The sequence below is a fragment of the Acanthaster planci genome, unplaced genomic scaffold (assembly GCF_054643075.1).
Source record: "Acanthaster planci isolate LZ-2023a unplaced genomic scaffold, COTS_SCS Contig12, whole genome shotgun sequence".
NCBI classification, from domain to species: domain Eukaryota; kingdom Metazoa; phylum Echinodermata; class Asteroidea; order Valvatida; family Acanthasteridae; genus Acanthaster; species Acanthaster planci.
In genome coordinates this window covers 92,404-114,015 of record NW_028257636.1, presented here as the reverse complement: position 1 = coordinate 114,015, position 21,612 = coordinate 92,404, and the positions used below count along the sequence as shown (strand labels likewise).

General features: G+C 40.3%; 1 protein-coding gene across 7 annotated transcripts in view; it reads right to left on the bottom strand.

Annotated features, from left to right (window-relative positions):
• The window catches only part of LOC147795505 (uncharacterized), a 78,214-nt gene that overhangs the window by 12,418 nt on the left and 44,184 nt on the right, over positions 1-21,612 (bottom strand). For all 7 annotated transcript variants that reach the window (XR_015423813.1, XR_015423814.1, XR_015423811.1 and 4 more), the window contains 2 exons: positions 7,992-8,189; positions 6,076-6,273 (listed from right to left, as the gene is read on the bottom strand). The gene's annotated coding sequence lies outside the window, so the exon portion shown is untranslated. The remainder of the gene's footprint in view (positions 1-6,075; positions 6,274-7,991; positions 8,190-21,612) is intronic.

Sequence of the window (21,612 nt, the reverse complement as noted above, 5' to 3'; positions counted from 1 at the left end):
TTTAGTCGTATTTACAGATTTCCTCCGATTTGATGAGCTTTGACATATTAAAACAAGCCATTTGACTTTGATCATATTTATGTTTTGATTTTCATTCCATCCAGTAAAATGGATATTTACAGAAGTGGTAGCCATGAAGTAATCGCCAGACTTTCTCTTTCCGTCTGTCTGGTAGGGATGCTAGAGAAATATCTGAAATTAGCTCAGTTGCCCAATAAAGATTCCTATACAGGCTATTCAGAAACTTAACAGCTATAAAACAAGGTTACAAGTTACCGTACAAAGCATCAATCAACCAATGTATCCTTCCAGAGTTTGTGGGGTCTTGATGGAGGTACTCAAGCCAACAGTTGGTGATGTCTCCAAATACTGTGTTCATAGTCTAAAATCAGGAGGTGCTATAGAGGCTGCCACAGCAGGTGTTGAAGGCAGGCTGTTTAAAAGGCACGGGACATGGAGATCTCAGTCAGCCAAAGGTGGATTTGTGAAAGAAGACTTCTCTAAGTCTAAAGCCATGTTCCCTTTGGACTTTATTTGGTCAACTTACCACGACTTTCCTGTTGATTTATAAAATTAAATCCAACGGAAACACACAGTAAATTAATATCCCTGTCAACTTACCGCAATCGTGATGTAAAAATAACAGGCTGAAAAAGGGTCGCGGAAGATTTCTGCGCAGCCATAGTAAGTTAGCAGGGGCACAAAAAGTCCACTGGGAATAGTTCCCATACAATGTAGATTGACCATGACCACGCTAAACCTACGAACCAGACTACTGCCTACACAGAGATTGTAATGGTGCCCTGTACTATGTTGTTGTTCTTGATGTCTTAAAGTTTTATTGTCTTCCCCAGGGTACTTTAAGCGGCACAGATGGCTATTGCATAACACATGCCCGAGACAGGCTTTTTGTTCATTGTTTGGTCATGGTAGTTCTTTTTAGATGTTTCTTTTGTATACCTAGCATTACGTTGCACCAGAAACACTCCCAGGATCACTTTGTTTGGGGCAGTTGGATTTTGAAACCCTGAGAATGGGAGGTGTATGAGGAAAATGGGTGCAGAGACAGGTTGAGGAGCGTTGGGTTGGGTTATGTTACCACCATAGCCAACAGGTGTGTAGAATCTGCCACCGCAGGTTACAAGTAAAAGGGTAGACATAAGAGATACCAAACTAGATTGTACCACAAGTTATTTTTCTCTTGTGACGACATCTCTGACCAGTCTTCACGGAAATTATGCCTGAAGCTACATAGAGCCAAATGCCTTGATGGAATTACCTTAAGTTCAATTCTTTAAAGTTTGTTCATTGTCCTAGTCATTGTTGATGTAATACGCATTTATTGGAATATTGTATTTTAAACACTATTTGATGTTTATTCTAGGCCAAATCTATTCGCAAGATGTGTTTCGATACTTTATATTTGTAGATAACCTGTTTGGAGGGTACAGACCTACATGTACAATAGCAGCGAGCCAATATGAGCTGAGTTGCTGAGTAGGTCCCTATATAGAGTACAGTCCGAAACACAGGCAATACACGTCATAATACAGGACGTCCACTGCTGCCTGGGGCTCTCAAAGGTCATATTGGTACACATTTCCTGCACCCACTCGCCATTCAGTTTGATTCCTTTGCTACTTTTTCATTTTGCTATTTGAGTACGGAATTTGATTTGATATTGATTTTGCTTGCTGTTAACGTGATCAAAGTAGTAACGAAGAAACTGTCCGTTGTTTGAATTATTTTGAATTGATTGGAGTGAGTTTTCTGCGAGATATTGATTTGCTTCCGATAGTTTTTATTTACTTTGCAAGTGTCTTGAAGTCTTTAAGTTGATTTGGTTTACATTTCTGTTTAGTTAAGTTTGAGCTTAATTACACTCTTTGTCTTATGTATGATCTGTTGATTTCATCAAGTTAAGTTGCTAACCTTTCATTTTATTTATTTGTAAATACATGTACTGTAAAAAATCTTTTTTTTTATTACGTTGCAATAGCCCTCTTGTGTTTCATTTCAAATATGTGCAGCAACTCTAAACTCTCTTTCTGCGGGACCTGGGTGACATTTATTTAATAATAAATTTGGCTAAAATGAGGAAACAGAGAATGCTTCCAATCACACTGAATGAGACATGGTTGTATGTACTGTTATGAGCTCACATGAATTACATTTCTTTAATTCATCAATCTAATTTTATCTCTCTTTGCATGAGGTGGCCTAAGGTAACGTGCATGGCAGAGGGCCGAGTTGCAGTGCAAGACTGGTCAGAGAGTTCCCAATGCATTGTGGGAGAGCATCGCACCCAATTCAAACCCCCAATGCTACATGTATATGTGTTATCTTCCTGTTGGTTACAGTTGGTATCATGATGGAGGGTCAGATCCGAGATTACGTTTATTTGGCGAAAGTTGTGGGTTTTCTGGCTCAGAGTTATTAAGTTTGTCCATACTGAGCGTGTGAAATTGCAACAAAGTGCCACAGAAAAACGTGTGGAGAACTTGGAACGTGTGGAGAACTTGGAAACGCTTAGAACAACAAAGTTTGGAAACACAACTAACATTAGAAAATGTGAAAAACGAATTGGCCACATCTCCTGACGGCTCAAAAGACGGCGATGCACAATCTCAATTCAAAGTCAAAATACAACATCGCATTATTAAATTACCAGTATTTAACGAGACGTATGATGATTTGGATGCACACCTCTGACGCTTCGAACGGTACACAACCATGCAAGAATGGAACCCCGACTCGTGGGCCAAAAATCTAAGTGCTCTCCTGAAAGGCAAAACACTCAATGTGTATTCTCGGCTAAGTTCAGATGAGTCAGCCAAATACAAAATGCTCAAGGAGGTGTTACTCAAGCAATTCCACCTGAATGAGCATGCCTTTAGAGAGAAATTTTGGTTGGCAAAACCTGAGAAAGACGAAAGTGCGCCACAGTTTGCAGTCCGTCTTTATAACCTACTGATGCGTTGGGTTGCTATGGCCAAAATACAGGTGTACCTAAGACATACAGGTATGACGGTCTGAAAGATTTACTCTTGTGGGAACAGTTCACGAATTGAGGCAGTGATCATTTACATGTAGCTCTTTTCCTATAAGAGCATAAACCGGCTGATGTTACGGAAATGGCCCAATTTGCAGAGCAGTATACAGATGCTCACGGCAGCTTTGCTCCCTTTATTGGGAACAGCAAACCGAACGGCTAATATTCAAATACATGTAGGTGGTTCCTAGATCAGGAGCAGACGCATCGTGCGTCGTTTGCCAAATCATTGAAACGCCAACACACCACGAGATGTATCATCCCGTACACGTTTTGTATGTTGCAAACCGGGTCACATAGCGCATAATTGCTGCAGTAAGTTTAAAGAAATTGAGAAAGTTGCTGTAACGTGACAGCTTCAGCAATTACTGGCCTTTTTGAGGCTGAATGTGACATGGAGCAAACCACACAGAAAGCCACGAAATTTAGAGAAAGTGGTCCACCTAGTGCAATGGAAACTGGAGCTTATATATCCACCTTGCCTGATTTCACCCCGCTCAGTGAATGTTGTACGCCACATTGATGTGCGGATACGGACTCCCAGTAATGAGCGCAGCGTGTAAAAACTCAGATTGTTCTACGCAGCCAGTCACAGATGGATTGGATTAATGACATAAAATGTAAAGTTCTATGCGACAGCGGCTGTAGCTCAGTAGTCATAAACCCTGACCTTGTTCCCGATGAAAAACTCACTGGTGCCGAAAAGTTGTGTATTCTTGTCGATGGAACTGTTTGCGTATCCCCAGTCGCAAGAATTAAATTAGACTCGCCCTATTTCATTGGCTGGACTGACTTGCTTTGCATGAGACAACCAGTGTACTACATCATATTAGGTAACATAACAGGTGTCAGATCACCGAATAATCCTGACCTGCTCTAGCAATGCGGTGTCTCATCAAACACTCAATTTGGAGAGGAGCATTGATACTATGTCATGTACAGTAATGACGCGAGCACAACGAGCTGCGCAGGATAAACCGTTAAGGAAACTTAAGGTACCTGAAAGTATTCCAGTCATCTCGAAATCTGAAATTATGAGCGAACTAGCTAATGATCCGTCATTGGCCCATATACGAGAACTTGCAGAGAAGGGCAATCAGAAATGCAACAAATACGGATCAACTTCCACTTTCTACTGGCTTGACGGTGTGTTGTATAGGAAGTTCGAATCCCCCACTCTCCAATATGGAGACGCGTGTCCTCAACTTGTAGTTCCTATTACATGTAAATACTGAGTTAATGTAATTAAAGTAGCTCATGAAACCATCCTGGGTGAACACCAAGGAGCACGGAAAACGTGTGATAAGGTTATGAGCGAATTCTTTTGGCCAGGGTGTCAGGCAGATAGTACCCGATATTGTCGTTCCTATTACATATGTGAATGGACGATTCCAAAGGCAAAGTGACCAAGGTACATGTACCACTGGGAGATATGCCCCTTATAGATATGCCATTTAAACGTGTGGCTGTGGACATTACAGGCCCCCTTCACCCCAAATCTGACAGAGGCCATCATTTCATATTGACCCTGAATGATTACGTGGCATCCAGAAGCAGTTGCTCTACCTACCAGTAGTATTGAAACTACCGGGAAGTACATGTACATGTAAATGCCATGATCAATGTATTCACACGAGTCAGCTTCCTAACTAAAATTCTTTCCGATCAGGGATGACAGTTTACATCAGATTTCATGAAAGAAACGAGTAGGCTCTTGTTGATTAAACAGATGACCACTACTCCATTACATCCTTCGTGCAACAGTTTGGTTGAACGCATGAACGGTGTACTTAAACTAATGTTGAATCGGCTTCGCTCAGAAAAGCTGCGCAATTGGGATTGCTATCTTGGATCTCTCCTCTTTGCATATCATGAAACCCCTCACTCAAGCTTGAAATTTGCACCCTTCGAAGTACTTCACAGTCGCACATCCATAGTCCGGTAGCTACATGTATCTTACGCGAACTTTGGACGGGTAAGGTTGAAAGTCCCAAAGTTAAAACTACACACCAACATGTTCTCAATCTCCGCGAGCGTCTAGAAAAGACGTGTGAAATCGCACAGCAGAATTTGCAAACGTTGGTAGATATGAACAAACACTACTAAAAGTCGAGCACAAAGTTTCAATGGCGGTGACCTCGTAATACTACTCCTACACACTGACCAAAACAAACTATTACTATGGTCATAGGTCCTTTCCCTGTACTAGCCAAAGTCGGAAACGTTGATTACCGTATAGATCTTTGCGACGGTACAGTCAAGACCTTCCATGCCGACATGCCGAAGAGGTATGTGAGAAGGTGAGTCGAGCATGAAACAAAATAAAAAACAAATGAATGAAAACGTACTTGAACGCCTATGTGTGGGCGTCACTGCAACCGTACAGAAGCCACGAGAGTAGGAACAATGAAGATATGATTATAGTGTCATCATTGGAAGCTAAAAAAACAGCAGATGGTATCAAAATAAAGGCTAAGACAGCAGGCCAAAAAAAGAAGACAAAAAAAAGTTCAGTGTTTGTCCTTTCCTCTTCAGCCAATAGAAAGTGCCATACACACAACTCAAGGTACATGTACATACGAGTACTTGTACATTGATACTCCAATGTACCCTTTCGCTGCATTTCTCCTTGAAGCACGGTTACAATTTTGAGTTTTGAACAATTCAAGAAAAAACACTGACATTAGACATTATTATTCTAACATGAAACTAAACCTGAAACTAACCAATATGAAATGAAATTTGACATCCAGTCATACATGTACATGCAAATTGGTACTTATTTAGAGTCAGGATTTGAAAAGTGGTAAATATAAAGTTGAAAAATAGTTGGATATTTTCAAAATTAAAAATAGCTTCATTTGGCTTCTCTTTAATCAGATATAAGTACATGTACATGATGTGAATTGGAATGCAGTGAGTATGCAACAAATAAATATCACTGTGCACATGTATGCATGCATATATTACAGTGACATAATACTTTCCTGAGACATGACGAAAATGGCCTGATAGAAACTCACCCCTTTACTGCCTTAATAAATTTCCTGCTCCATCAGTCAATCGTTCATCAGTACACCCTGTCAACCTGAATGCTGTCCTTTTGTGACCACCAGATGAGTGACAAAGTGGAATGGCTGGGCATGGTCTATCTGCTGGCTCCCTCCCAAGACAGCACAATGGTGTCAGTAGACTAGCACAGATGCATTCTCACCACAGTCCTGAAAAACAACAACAGAAAAACAACTTTAAACAACTGATTGTGGATGATTTACACACACATGTACATGTACCCTGTATTCAACCAAAAGGCTAATGTACTGTTATCCCCTTAGTTCTCGAGCAGCCCAACGTTTCAGTCAGGAAGTTTATTAAAGGAAATACCAGTAATTTCCAACTACAAAACTTCACCAAAGTCATCAAATAAAGAACACACCCATTTATGATGAATATACGTGTATACCAAAGAAGGTGTGAGTGACCCGGTATGAATTAGAACATGTTTGTTTTCTTCGAGCATACAGGGCTGAATGTACAGCTGTGGAATGGGCGGAGGAATGTGTAGTGGACGTTTCAATGATGCATGTAGCATACCCTTGTGGGGGTGCATAGGGTATAAGAGATTCACTTCACATTGGTCTGCATGACGCAGGCTGTAGACACTCTTTTATTTTTATAAAGATTTAAATCCTTGTACTTCCATTGTTGCTATCTGTTTCACCCGAATTTCATTCACAAATACACCGATACTAAGTATTATTTGTTATTTTATAGGCAAGTCAAAGACTTGGTTCAAACTGCAGTAGACCAGTTAGGTGATGACAACCCTTCCTTGTTGGTCGTAAAAACAACACTGTCCAGTACCATCAACAAGAGACAGAAGTTGATTCCTGTGGCTTATTCCAGCATGTACGGTTGGGCCATGGTTACGGAGTATGAGGGGCATCAACTGGCTACACACCAAGATGATAACAAGATTACCCTTGTAGAAAATCAAGCCGCCAGAAAGATTAAGCAGAAGAGGGCAGCAGAGGCAGCAGTTAAGCAGGCTGAGAGGATTAAGAGCTCTTACGAACATCCTGCTTTTACTTAAGACCTAGGTGATGTCAAGATTACCCTTGCAGAAAATCAAGCCGCCAGAAAGATTAAGCAGAAAAAGGTAGCAGAGGCGGTAGTCAAGCAGGCTAAGAGGTAAAGAGCTTTTATGAATGTCCTGCTTCCACTTTTCATCCCTCTGAGCAGTCCAACATTACGGTGCTCAGGTCACCATGCCTCAAGTTTTGGAGGGGCGTGTTTCATGTGCAGGACTTCTCTCATTGAACGGCCACCTGCTCCAAGCATAAAGTGGATGTGCAAGCTTCAAACCAGTTAAGTTACATGTAAGTTCAATTCTGATGTTGAGTTGTATTCTGATAGTATTGATCAATCTGATGTTGTTGACAGTTACTATGCATATGAAGAAAACCTACCTAAAGTTTTACAATTAAAAAGTCGCAAAGTTTAATTCTAGATAAACTTAATCCAGGTTGTGAAACAGTAGATGCTTTTACTGTAGACTGGAAAAAAAAAACAATTGGGTTGTACCCCCCATTGCCTTGACACCCATGAAATTCTAACATGAAACTAAACCTGAAACTAACCAATATGAAATGACATTTGACATCCACAGTCATACATGTACATGCAAACTGGTACTTATTTAGAGTCAGGATTTGAAAAGTGGTAAATATAAAGTTGAAAAATAGTTAAATATTTTCAAAATTAAAAATAGCTTCATTTGGCTTCTTTTTAATCAGATATAAGTACATGTACATGGTGTGAATTGGAATGCGGTGAGTATGCAACAAACAAATATCACTGTGCACATGTATGCACGCATGTATTACAGTGACATAATACTTTCCTGAGACATGACGAAAATGGCCTGATAGAAACTCACCCCTTTACTGCCTTAATAAATTTCCTGCTCCATCAGTCAATCGTTCATCAGTACAACCTGTCAACCTGAATGCTGTCCTTTTGTGACCACCAGATGAGTGACAAAGTGGAATGGCTGGGCATGGTCTATCTGCTGGCTCCCTCCCAAGACAGCACAATGGTGTCAGTAGACTAGCACAGATGCGTTCTCAACACAGTCCTGAAAAACAACAACAGAAAAACAACTTTAAACAACTGATTGTGGATGATTTACACACACATGTACATGTACACTGTATTCAACCAAAAGGCTAATATACTGGTATCTCCTTACTGCTCCAGAAACCCAACATTTCAGTCAGGAAGTTTATTAAAGGAAAAACCAGTTATTTCCAAATATAAAACTTCATCAAAGTCATCACAATAAAACACCCCTTCATGATGAATATGCATGTATTATATACCAAAGAAAGTAAAAATGTTCGTTTGAGTGACTGGGTAGGAATTAGAACATATTTGTTTTCATCAAGAATGAAGGGTGGAATGTACAGCTGTGGGATGGACGGAGGAATGTGTACTGGAATTGTTAGTGATGCATGTAGAATACCCATGCGGGGGGCACGCAGGGTATAGGAGATTCACTTCATGTTGGCAGGGATGTGATTGGATGTGATTGTGAAAAAACTGAGACTGTGAGCACAAAGCGCGAAGCCATTACGGCATTGGGTTTAAAGTTTAAAAGTTTAAAGTTTAGATGCTCTGTGGTGCATTCTAAGCCTCTCTAGGGCATGTTTTAAGCAAATATATTATGCCCCTTATGAAGTTATTTTGTATTGTAATTTTAGCAACTGTGGACAAATCAAACATTATTATTTCTAATTTCGTTTTGTTTAAGGATCCCAGTCCACTGAGAAAATGTGAACTGTGCACATAAGTTCCACTAAAACAAAACAGATGAAGCCTGCAGCCAACGGATCATGCATGTGTTGCCATCGTTCTCATGTGTGAGTAGTCAAACCATGTGCGTACGGTTTCCACAGCGGTGTGCATACGTACGACACTGGGCTCGATACGATCTCTGGGTTTCATATTTTACTCACATATAAGGCATGCAAAATACCAGTTGGGCTACGGGTCTTGGAAAAAGCACATAAACACAGACCCCTTTGATTATATATCTATATTTAACTCATTTAAGTAAAATGTGTAATTCCCCAGCACCAGTTATTAAGGTGTTAACATCCATATTTTGGGCACAAAAAATGGCCGGAATTGATGATCCCACAGTCTTTTCACTCGTAAAGTTTACTCTACAAGGCCTTAACGATGGCTCTCTTAACCAATTCCAAAGAAAAGGCCAGTATACCTGCATCAGTTCTGAAGGAAATCGTAGATTCTTACTTGTATAATGCAAACAAAGAGGCACATCTTATGACCTTGAGATCAGTTACAATGTGTCTTTTGGCATACACTATTTTTTTACAATTTAGTGAACTTGCTCATATCAAGATTTCTCATGTTTCTGTGGTGGTCAAACTTTGTCAAGTCTACGGTTCTCTCAGATTTCCATACCACGCACTTTCTCACAAACCTTGAGTGTTCCTACTACATGTAGTTCAACATACAATGTAGTCCTGACATAATATTTAAATTGTTGTATTTTCTGTGAAAAGTGGCCCCAGTGGTTGTTCATGGTCATAATCATAAATTAACCATATCCTCATCAATATCTGCTACAAAGGGTTCTAGTCTATTAGTTCATACCAGACATAAACCTATTCTTGTACGCTACCCTTATGTGACATACTTCGTCATGGCCCACGTGACAATCTGCCTCTCTCTAGCAGGAGTTTGTTCTGTCAGAATGTAAGTTCACTTTTTTCCTAGACGTTTTGCAACTTTTATCGTTCATTTATCGTTAAGCACAGTTCTGGCCTGTTTGCATTGACAGATTTGTTGTAGTATGTGTGGGCCAAGTGTGGGCTCCAAGTCAGTTCAAAAATTCGTCATTTGGACTGATTTTATTTGTCGCATTGTCGTGAAAGTTTTGTGGAAAGTTTGGCAGTGTGACTTGTGCACATGCATGAAGCATAACGATTGTTTCATGTTTGAACTCAATGACTATTACATATACTGAATTGTTTCATTGTGTGGTCTTTACACAGCTGAACTCTGTAGAGAGAGCAGGTTGCACCAGGCCCTTTTATCCTTTAGCCTATCCTTTAATTATCCTTTTATCCTTTAAGTATCCCTTTGCCCAATGGCTCTGCCATATCTTATGACTTACCTTTTATTTTTGCAATTATCACACTCACACCATAACCTTTTTTTTCATTACTGATCAATCAATCCATATCACTGTCAACTCCACTTATTACTATCCGCAATTGTGTAAATTTTCTCAATCTCAATAATGGCACATTCCTAAATTTCTAAACTTGATTTCAAATGGAAATAAATCAACTTTACTATACAGAGAGAATAACTCTTTGTGCCAGTTATTGATCTTTATTTGGAGTATCTTAATTGCCAGAGAGATCAATCCCCAACTTAAAACTTAGGTGTTTCCCACCACTGTAGGGTATCCCCACTCCATGTATGAACGTGACATTTCTTTCATTTATGAGGGTTTTACTCTGCTCATTCTGTCAAGCACAACTGACCAGTATTGAGAGGGTAGACAAATAGTCAGAAATAAGACAGATTCTAGGTATAGTCCAGTAGATTTTTTACAGAAATATTTATCCGCAGCTGAATTTCTGGAATCAGATGCCTTTATTTTTCATGCTCAGTCAAAAGTTAAAGGCAGGTACAAATTGAGGGGTATTAATCAGCCACACTTGTATTCAAGTATAAGGGAAGTTATCTTTGAGGCTTTAGCCCTGTTTGTAACAGACATTAAGAGTTTTGGCTTGCATTGCCTCCAATCCAGGTGAGCAACTGCCGCTGCCCAAGTGGAAGTGCCAGACAGATTGTTTAAAAGGCACAGAGTTGGAGTCGGAGTATGTAAAGGACGGGTATGTTGAGAATCCTTTGGAAGATTTGTTATCAATCTCTAAAGCTGTTGGTTTGTAAGGGTAGTTCTTTTGCATGAGGGAAGAACTGTCTGCGGTGTAGCTATATTGCATGAAGCAGACCTATGTTTCTCATCCTTACATCAGGGTGTGTTTTTCGTAGCTGATGATGGGTGGCAGTGCCACTCAATGCAAAGACAAGGAAGTAATCTGTTAAATGTATTGTCAAAGTACCAGTATACATGTATAATGGTTTTAATTTCAAAACCTGTTATTCTTATGCATGCTACAGATGGCAACTGGACATATCAATTTCACACCAACAAATAGACTGACATGCCATGATAAAAAGTCACTTCCTTTTGAGAAAGTTTGCTGGAAATGAAAGCACAGGCTCTCTGACCTTCAGTTTACACACATGTACATGCAGATGTTTCAGTTGTAAGACAAATTTTACTACCAGAGATCATCTGCATGTTTTCTTTAAAGGCCTGAACAATGCAACAGACCAGAACAAAAAACATTGTCCAAGCAGTGTCCCTGTTCCCTGCTTAGATATATTATGTAGCTATTGCAAGCAGGTCAGAACTGAATTTGAATCAGGAGGGTCACTGAGCTTGTCACAGTTTGCCAGCAGACCACTACTTTTGCAAGAAGTGAAGTCCATGAATGCTACAGCAGGGTATTTGATTCAAATAATAATAACAATTGTAAACACCTATTTTTTTTAACTTAAATCGAATTTTCTTTTTACTTACAAATTTTGGTATGCCTCAACATTTTCAGAAATACTACCACACACCCCAAAAAACCAATCAACAAGAAGCTTTCAGGTTTCCATACCAATTACCTGATAACAATAATTCAGTATTTAGAAATTTCCAGCAAACAATTCTCAAAAATTAGTAATGATATGCACCTTTGACAAAAAACACTGCTGCATATGATGTCACCCTGAAGGAAATTGCTCTTATGTACAGTACTTTACCATTAAAATTTTCTCAGGGAAAGTGCTATTAGTACAAGTCATAGCATGGAAAATCCACAGCAGTAAGTTCAAATTTTCTGGAATTCAAGGATCAACAATGACAGTACCCGGTATCTTAGTACACTACTTTTAAAGACAACCCATGTCAGGCAGAAACAAAAATAATCCCATTGGCTGCCACTTTGAAAAAACAGCATCAAAAAACAGTGAGAGATGTACATTGTTAAACCTTTGGATGAGTTGCAGGGGTTGGTGAAGTGAATCCTTCTGGGAGATGACATATGGTCTCGCCATGATCAGACATAATCACTGGATGCTCCAGAGTGCATGGCAAATGTTTAATTACACATTCACAACCCTTCCTCTACTTTGTGATCCTTTTGGCAAGATATCTCAAAATCAAGAGGTATTAATAATATCGATGTTCCCATTTTCCAGGCCCATTTAGGACTAAATTCAGCACAAAATGGAAGATAAAATGGAATCAGACACCTGATGGGACCAACCGATATCCCACAATTACCCTCTGAATAATAATGATCAACACTAGACAGATTAATCAGTCAAGCTCAGAATGAATCACAATCTCAAATTAAAAGCCGTAAATGACCAAAACACATCATACAGTGATATCTACATGGACTCAGACCTCCACAAAACTCCCAATCTATATGAACATGTATGTCAATTTTTACCCAGAGCCAAAAACCAAGATTCAATTTGTATGAGCAATGTTGACAAAAAGATCAGGATAAAGGCTGCAAATGTGGGGAACAACACTTGACGTGCATTGGCTCACTGTGGGTGCAAAACTATCTAACAGGAAAGAGGAATACAAAACATCAGAGTATCATACAATGTATATGCTTAATATAACCCCAAATCACAACACCTGCCAAACAACAAAAGGATGCCACTACCCAAACTGAAGATAGGACAGCTGCGCAAATGGACCCCCCCCCCCGACACCAGTGCCTCTGTAGTGAGCTAAACATCTTGGAACTACTCACTTCACCAGAGTAATGCAAATCTGAGATACTATCAATGATACATGACCAGAGAACAGCTGCAAAAATCTGTAACTGATCACCTCCAAACTAGACCTGAGGAATCTAGGCAACATAAAAAAGACATAGAACAGCATCACAGTCACCAACTGGTGCAAGGAAAACAGAAAAATGATCAACACTAGACAGATTAATCAGTCAAGCTCAGAATGAATCACAATCTCAAATTAAAAGCCGTAAATGACCAAAACACATCATACAGTGATATCTACACGGACTCAGACCTCCACAAAACTCCCAATCTATATGAACATGTATGTCAATTTTTACCCAGAGCCAAAAACCAAGATTCAATTTGTATGAGCAATGTTGACAAAAAGATCAGGATAAAGGCTGCAAATGTGGGGAACAACACTTGACGTGCATTGGCTCACTGTGGGTGCAAAACTATCTAACAGGAAAGAGGAATACAAAACATCAGAGTATCATACAATGTATATGCTTAATATAACCCCAAATCACAACACCTGCCAAACAACAAAAGGATGCCACTACCCAAACTGAAGATAGGACAGCTGCGCAAATGGACCCCCCCCCGACACCAGTGCCTCTGTAGTGAGCTAAACATCTTGGAACTACTCACTTCACCAGAGTAATGCAAATCTGAGATACTATCAATGATACATGACCAGAGAACAGCTGCAAAAATCTGTAACTGATCACCTCCAAACTAGACCTGAGGAATCTAGGCAACATAAAAAAAGACATAGAACAGCATCACAGTCACCAACTGGTGCAAGGAAAACAGAATATGGCGAAATCGCACCAAATGAAGATGGGAACACAAGCAACTACATGTATGTACATGTAGTCTACCTAGCAAAATGCAAGTCATTCCCCTAAGGCAATCCAAACACATCATTATGAATATTTACCTCATTATCACAGGTTGAAATATTTTACAATGAAATGCACTCATCTCTCAAAGCCCACTAAAAAGAATTTAACAAGGCTATAGATCCATTCTTGGCCCACTAAACCGGATATTATTTACATCCACAAAATGTGGTTAAAAGATGATAGAAAAATGTTAGATTACCTGGTTGTGATGTCTATTGACATGATACAAACAATACTAACAAGAAAAGTGGTGGTGAGTGTGCTTTAAAGTACCCGGTATGGTGTTGCTGTCAAGTACAAAACAGGTTCCAACACTTCTGTGGAATTCCAAATCAGATCATTGAATGTACATGTACCAGCAAGCCTTACATTGTTGGCTGTGATTTCAACAGTCTTAACCTGCTGTGCAGCAACTCTAAACTTGACCACAATGGATAAATTATTGATGACATCAATAACAATCTGGTTTGTCTCAATAGTGGAGAAGGCACCAGGGTTGACACACCACACAGTTCCCACACTCCAGCTTCCCCTTGTAATAGCCTCCAACAAGAAATTGGATTGTGCTAAACGACACATGCGGAAATGACCACTGCCCAACCACTAAAGGGTTGTTGGCATCCGCCAGTCTAGGAAGACAATGGAGCTGCACCTGAGGCTATGTTCAGACACTGTGTTTGTGGAAACAGTAAAAGCTAAAATGTTCATTCACCACAGATGGCGGTCGTAAAATTGAAACCCACTAAGCCTTTGGAACCATTTAATTTGGCAGCTTTAACCCAAAACGGTTTATCTCCTTTTCTTGGGGTCATGAAGAACTTTGGCGTCGCATTTTTCGACGGACGTCGCATTTTTCAACCGGCGTCTTATTTTTCAACCGTATTGTAACTGTATTTAATTTTTTAACTGTATGTAAATAAATAAACAGCCCTTTAATGAACCTGATTGGTCGTGGAAGTTCACCTCGCTCAATTTGGTTTCTCACTTCTACAAGCTTTTTGAGTGAAAAATATTCCCATAGTGACGATTACTAGTTGCCACAAAAATCGAACCAAGTATGGGAGGCCCATTGTTCACTCTGGTTGATATGGTATTTGCCATCTTGCAGACATGCTTCCTGAGGGAGTGTTTATCGCAGTACGGTCTATAATTTAAAATGTAACTACTCTCGGCAAAAAAATGTCACGCACCATAACCTTGAGAAATTTTACGTTTTCTAGGTTGAAAGTTGTCAGCAATACAAAATCACGCACAGTTTTCCGGAAGTACTTTTTGAACCATGAAAATCTGTCCAGAAGAAGCCAAGACTGATCATTTTTTTTCATTACAGTAGTAGAAAGGTATTTCACACATTTGAAGTTGTTCAGGCAATGGTCCGCGGTTCAGGCACTCCCTGGTGGAGGCCGTCTGGTCATGGGCTTGAGATCATTTATCTTTCTTTGTTGGGGGGGTGTGTGTTTATTACTCAACGAAATGATTTCCCAAGGTCTTGAGGATTGCATGTGGATTTGCGTTTGAAAAGTGTCACTGTTTGAAAAGGCTGTTTCGTCGTAGCTACTGCTTCTTGATTGACCCTGGGGTTACACTTACATGTACATGCGTTTCTGTCTAATTTTCTTTTTTCTCTGACAAATGTTGCCGTACGTGTGAGAATCTCCACAACAGATAACTTCATTCTTTATTAGAGTAGTTTTCGAGTGTTTTATAATAAGCTGGCGGTACTGATGATGGACGAGATCCTGGCCTCCATAGGTCTTTCCGATGAAGTAATGAAAAAGTGACACCAGTCAAAAAATGTGACGCCGGCTGAAAAATGTGACGCTGGATGGCATATATGGAACACCATACGATATACTTACTGTAAAAACATGCTGATTGTCACCCGAGTACCAGCGTTTGTGTTATGTTTGCAACATGGTGCTCTATCGGGAGACACTTGTTCATATATCATTGCGATGCAACAAATGATGGTTGCCCTAGAAAAATGCTCATCAGCAGTCCACAGCCACAGACATATTACCAGTCTTAGGCATCTTTAGAAGGCAAATACAACAAAATGTATCGCTTTTTTCCAATTACAGTGGCAGTTCTGGCAATATACCACGGAGAGGCAGGCGAGAGTGACCACGTTTCCCACGTTGTAATGGCAGTTTTGCAGGGTGATAGCATTGCACGGGTCGTTCAGCATGCAGTTACATTGTATACCTCATTGTTTATAACAAAAGCGCACCAAAGAAAAGCTGTTACGTAACTCTAGGTCAATGCACTGGCTAAAACCGGATGCGTTTCGGAAAAAAACATTTTGGTTCAATGCTAAACCCTCCCTCTGAGGTGGATTAAATCCCCATTTTAACACTGAAATAAAACTGATTTGGTGTAACTTGGAAAGCATCCAGATATCGTTTCAATGCAAAAGTTACACCAAATCAGGTGTAACTACCATGCATTTTAAGTGAATTTAAAACGTTTGAATGCAGCCTGAGTTGGTCAAACAGTGGTTCACTTGAAGTGCCTGCGGCGGCTGAACTGGCCAATCCTCAAAAGGCAGGCTCTGTTGCAAGTGCTGCAGGTGAAGCCGGTGCCTGGGTTCACAGGAGCTAAACCAGCTTGCTGGTGTCTGTGTCTCCTGTTGTCCTTCCACCAGGCCTCTCTCTGTTGCTCGCCAGCCAGGGTTACTGCTCTGACAGCCTGTTTCCAGCTGGTCTCTCTCTGTTGCTCGCCAGCCAGGGTTACTGCTCTGACAGCCTGTTTCCAGCTGGTCTCTCTCTGTTGCTCGCCAGCCATGGTTACTAGTCTGACAGCCTGCTTCCAGCTGGTCTCTCTCTGTTGCTCCCCTGCCAGGGTTACTGCTCTGCCAGACTGCTTCCAGCCGGTCTCTCTCTGTTGCTCGCCAGCCAGGGTTACTGCTCTAACAGCCTGTTACCAGCTGATCTCACTCTGTTGCTTGCCAGCCAGGGTTACTGCTCTGCTAGCCTGCTTCCAGCTAGTATCTCTCTGTTGCTTGCCAGCCAGGGTTACTGCTCTGATAGCCTCCTTCCAGCTGGTCTCTCTTTGTTGCTCGCCAGCCAGGGTTACTTCTCTGACAGCCTACTTCCAGCTGGTCTCTCTCTTTTTCTCTCTCTTGTTAGGCACACAGGAGTATTACATGCAGGTCGACGCCTCGCTGCTGTAAAGAAGAGTGCTATGGATGCATGCCCGGAACACCTGCATCTTGGTATTGGTGGTAAGCATGGAGTGGTCCCAAACCCTCTTGGTAGGTGGGCCATAGCTGTTTATGCTCTGCCTGCACAGGAGCTCAGCTCAGCGTCTAGAGAGAGGTTTCTCGAAATGGATGAACTCAGGTGCAGGTAGATACAGATGAAATTGTCTATGACCCCTCATGTGTTGTCACCAATTAAGGTGTTGGGAATGGGGCTGACATCTCGCCCCATGATGTTGGTATTTTATAGACTGATCAGAAGACCAAACACCTTGCAAGCATGCGCAACAAAAGTCATTGTAGTCGCTCTTGTACATGTATGTGTGTGCTACTAGTGTTGCATCATCTGCAGAGAGCTGTTTTCAGGGAAGTACTGCCTCCAGTTTGGTCTTTGCTCTCAGGTGGGCAAGGTCGAAGAAGCGGCCGTCACTTCTGGTGTGAATGTACACGTACAGTGTACATGTAGTTCCCATCCTCTGACTAGGTGAAGGCAAAGATGGCGAACAGGGTTTGCACCAAAACACAACCCTCCTTGACTTCACTCTTGATTGTAATAAGTCAGAGGTGGAACCATCATACTGGACAGTGCCTTTCATGTTCACATGGAAAGACACAATCAGGCTTTGAAAAACCTTAAAATATTTTACGATAATAGAATCCCAAGACTAACACAAAAGTTATCAGAAACAAGATCAAATGGATTGATCCTATCCAAACAAGTGGTAGTATCCAGTTTAACACTACAATGGCAATGATATCATTTCTGGTAAAGCCAAGGCACTGGTCAACAACTTTGCCGAAATCAGTAGAACTGAAAATTACAGTCCCTCTTCCATTAATACTTACATGTGACAAGACACTGAAAACAATCTAAATCTAAATGATAACAATGATACTTTAATGTAATTGATGAACCATTCAATAAATATCATTGCATTGAATCATGCCATTGATTCCTCCAAATGCACAACACCTGGCAAAGATGGAATCAACAATAAGGACATCAAACATTTTCCCATAAAAGTCAGGGAATACTTTTAATCTTCAACATGATTTGGCACACTTCTCAATGTCCCAAACAGTAGAAAGATAATAACCTCATTCCCATTCTCCAACTCGGGAAAGATCCTGCCATACATTGTATCTTCATTTTGCCACCTTATCCACTCCATACCACATCCTTAATCTTGAATCGGCCACCAACAAAGCCTGAAAAACAAGTTTCTTAGAAAATGCAAGCTACTGGTACAAGTATGACTAAAACCCTTTCCACTGAAAGAATCCCAGAAGACCAATAACTCTCTCTTTAAGTTTATCCAAAACCACTGAATCCAAATCCTGCAATCGACCAAATTCCTGGGTGTTACTTTTGACAACAAGTTAATAGATAATATCGCTGTAAAATGCAAAAGAAAACTTAACTGCTGTATCAACAGAATCCTATTGGGCACTGACTGTAATATACATGTACTATTTCAGTTACACTCTGTCTTAATAGACCAGTTCACTAATAAAATCTTATTTATGTACGCATGCATATAAAAGGCAAGTAGAAGCAACAAGCTTGAGCAGCCCATTGAAAATGTAGAAGGGCACAAATTTCAACATCATTCTTTTCACAGCTTCTGCACTTGTTTTTACTTTTGTCTACAGGAAACTCTCTAAAACCATTATGGCTATTACTTTCCGGTGTGAGTGAGATTTTTGGAGAACAAAATAGAACTTGAAATATGTTGTTCATTCAAAAAGCATGAGGTCCGTTCTGTGTGCATGAGCTGTGAAACCAAGATGTGTGATATGTTTGGGTGCCATCCAGCATTCTCAGTTGACCATCTACAGGTACGTGTGCATATCTGTGGCAAATAAATATCTAAACCCTGTCTGAAAGTATTGTAGCCTGCAATTTAACCTGCAATTCTGCACAGTACAAGTGATGCATAGTACCCTGAAGTACAAAACTATTTTATGTAATTGGACGGGGTCAGAAAGGAGCCATAGTTCTTTTGACATCGATCATGCACTTGGGGAGAAGCAAAGCTTGTTTTTTGTTATTTAGAATAAAACTCTTTTAGACCAAAAGTAAAAGGTATAATAATTTTAGGGGGTTTTCCAAAGACAAGAGTGAAAAAAAGGTACAGAAGCTGAGGGACACAACATTGAAATCTGGGCCCTGCACATTATCAATGGGCCACACAAGCTTGTTGCTTCCACTTGCCAGTTTACATGTACAAGCGCATAGTGTGCACACAAATTAGAATTTACTAGTGAACTGGTGTATCAAACCTATTCTTGAGTACGGATGTGAAGCTTTCATTCAGATTCTACTATCACATGTACATGAATGACACAAACACTGGACAGCATTCAATACCTAGCTCTTAAACTCTAAACTGGAGCTCTCCAGTGCACTTCCCGATTTCATCTCCAACTTCAATGTGATAATAACCCTCCACTAACCCTTTACCATAGATTCTTAATGATTTGTATTTAACCACTGAAACCATACAGTACAGATAAAAACAACTGCCCTAAATACTACTTGATAAGGTGACAAACCACACAGAAAACTCCAATACCCTTTTGTTATTTTCTCTCTGCTTAGCACCTTCCTTGTGGCATAAAATCTTCCAAATATTACATATCGATGACATCAATGTCAGAGGTAATATTGGTAACAAAATAATGGACACACTTCAAATCTATACTGACGGCTCCCTTAATCCTGCCCTCAACACTGTCAGATGCAGTCTTCACATTTCCCAACTTCACCTTAAATGGGCCATGGGAGGGGGCAGAATCTGTACACTCGCATTTTTTTTCCCATCAGTATATTGGCCAAGTTCATTTTTTTAAGAGCTGAGCTCTTTAAGAGTTTTCAGAGTAACTCTCTGTTGTCATTTTGACATGAATATTGTGAAAATGATACACGTATGTATGCTTTTCTTGCGCAGCGTAGATTTTTCCGCGACAGATCAGCCACCAACGTATACTTTTTCCACTGTGGTACTCAATGTACGCAGGCTGGTACTGGTACCCATAGCTGGTATGGTACACATGTAGCCTTGAACTTCATATGACCAGAACAACAAAAGCATATAATGAGTTCAAACTTTGCCTTTCTCATGATAAGGAGTGTCTTTACATGCCTGGTAGGTTTTTACAAAATCGAGCAAGGCACTGCTGAGTTCTTGGGGAGGAAATCCCCTTCCCCCTTCCACTCCACTGTGACATGGGCCAATATAACCCTGCTCTTTTTGGGTTAAGTATTCCAAGATTTTCAAATGAAACAGTGGTACCAGTACATCTACATGTATAAACTTTTTATGTTCAAAGCTGAGTTATTTACCATCCTCCATTCCTCCAGGCCCTACATGTACAATGGATAAAAAATGTCAAACTTCTTCATTGCTGTGTTTTTAGTGATTGTCTCAGTGCCATACAAGCTACATGTATTTGTAATCCCATACCTCAGAATAAAATTGTTTGTGACATCCAGCTATCTTCATTAACATTCAACATCAGGGTAACACTGCGGCCATTGCAGTATTCCGGGTGATGAAAAAGCTGGCAAAATAGCTAAGTTTACTTAGGCACCAAAAAAGCAAAAGTCGGCCACCATATCCCCTTCTCTGACGCCAAAATCAAACAAAAGTCTTCAATCTGACCTCATAACATGTAGATGAATGGAAACAAATCCACTCCCATTTTCGACCCATACCATCCTTGATCATTCTTTCACCCTCACCAACCAGGCCTATAGGCTGGGGGGGGTTCGAGGGTTCAAACGAACCTCCCCGCTCGCTTTTGAGTTCCATTCATCAATATTTCTTATTAATAAAGATATATTTTTAACATACCGTAATTTTCGGAATATACGCTGCTTATACATTGAAAATGTCCCTGCGGCTTATACGGCAACATTTGAAGAATGAAATCAGTCACTAAACACCATGTCACACATGTACATGTACCTGTGCAGTCTAGCCCGGGCCATGCCTGCGAAGCGGCGCAGCGCTCCGGGCACCCTGACAAGTCAGTTATATTTTTTTTGGCTGTTATTTACATTAGCTCTACTCACTTTCACATCACTTTATTTTCATTTATTATATATTTTATAATATTCAGAGATAACGATGGTACATATTTAGTTGATGGATGGAGACCCCCAAGAAGCATATGCTTGTCGAGTGGAGGCTCCATGGACACGTATGACAACACTACAGAAACTACAGACAAACGTTGTTACCAATTAAATGCAAATAATAAATACACATAAAACTAGAGGTTTTGTCAGTCTTAAGGACAGAGCAAAGGACTTTTTCGCATTTTCTTTTTTTCTTAAGAAAAGGGCATTCCTTCATTTGGTATACTACCACACTTTGATTTCTCACTTCTTACTCAAACATCTATCCGAGAGTTCCCAAAATTTCTAATATTATTTTTGGTGACCTCATTATGACGAAATATTTCAACCCTTTCGGATCTTAGGAGATATAACGAATTAAAGTTTGCACCCTTTACATCATGTCACCTTG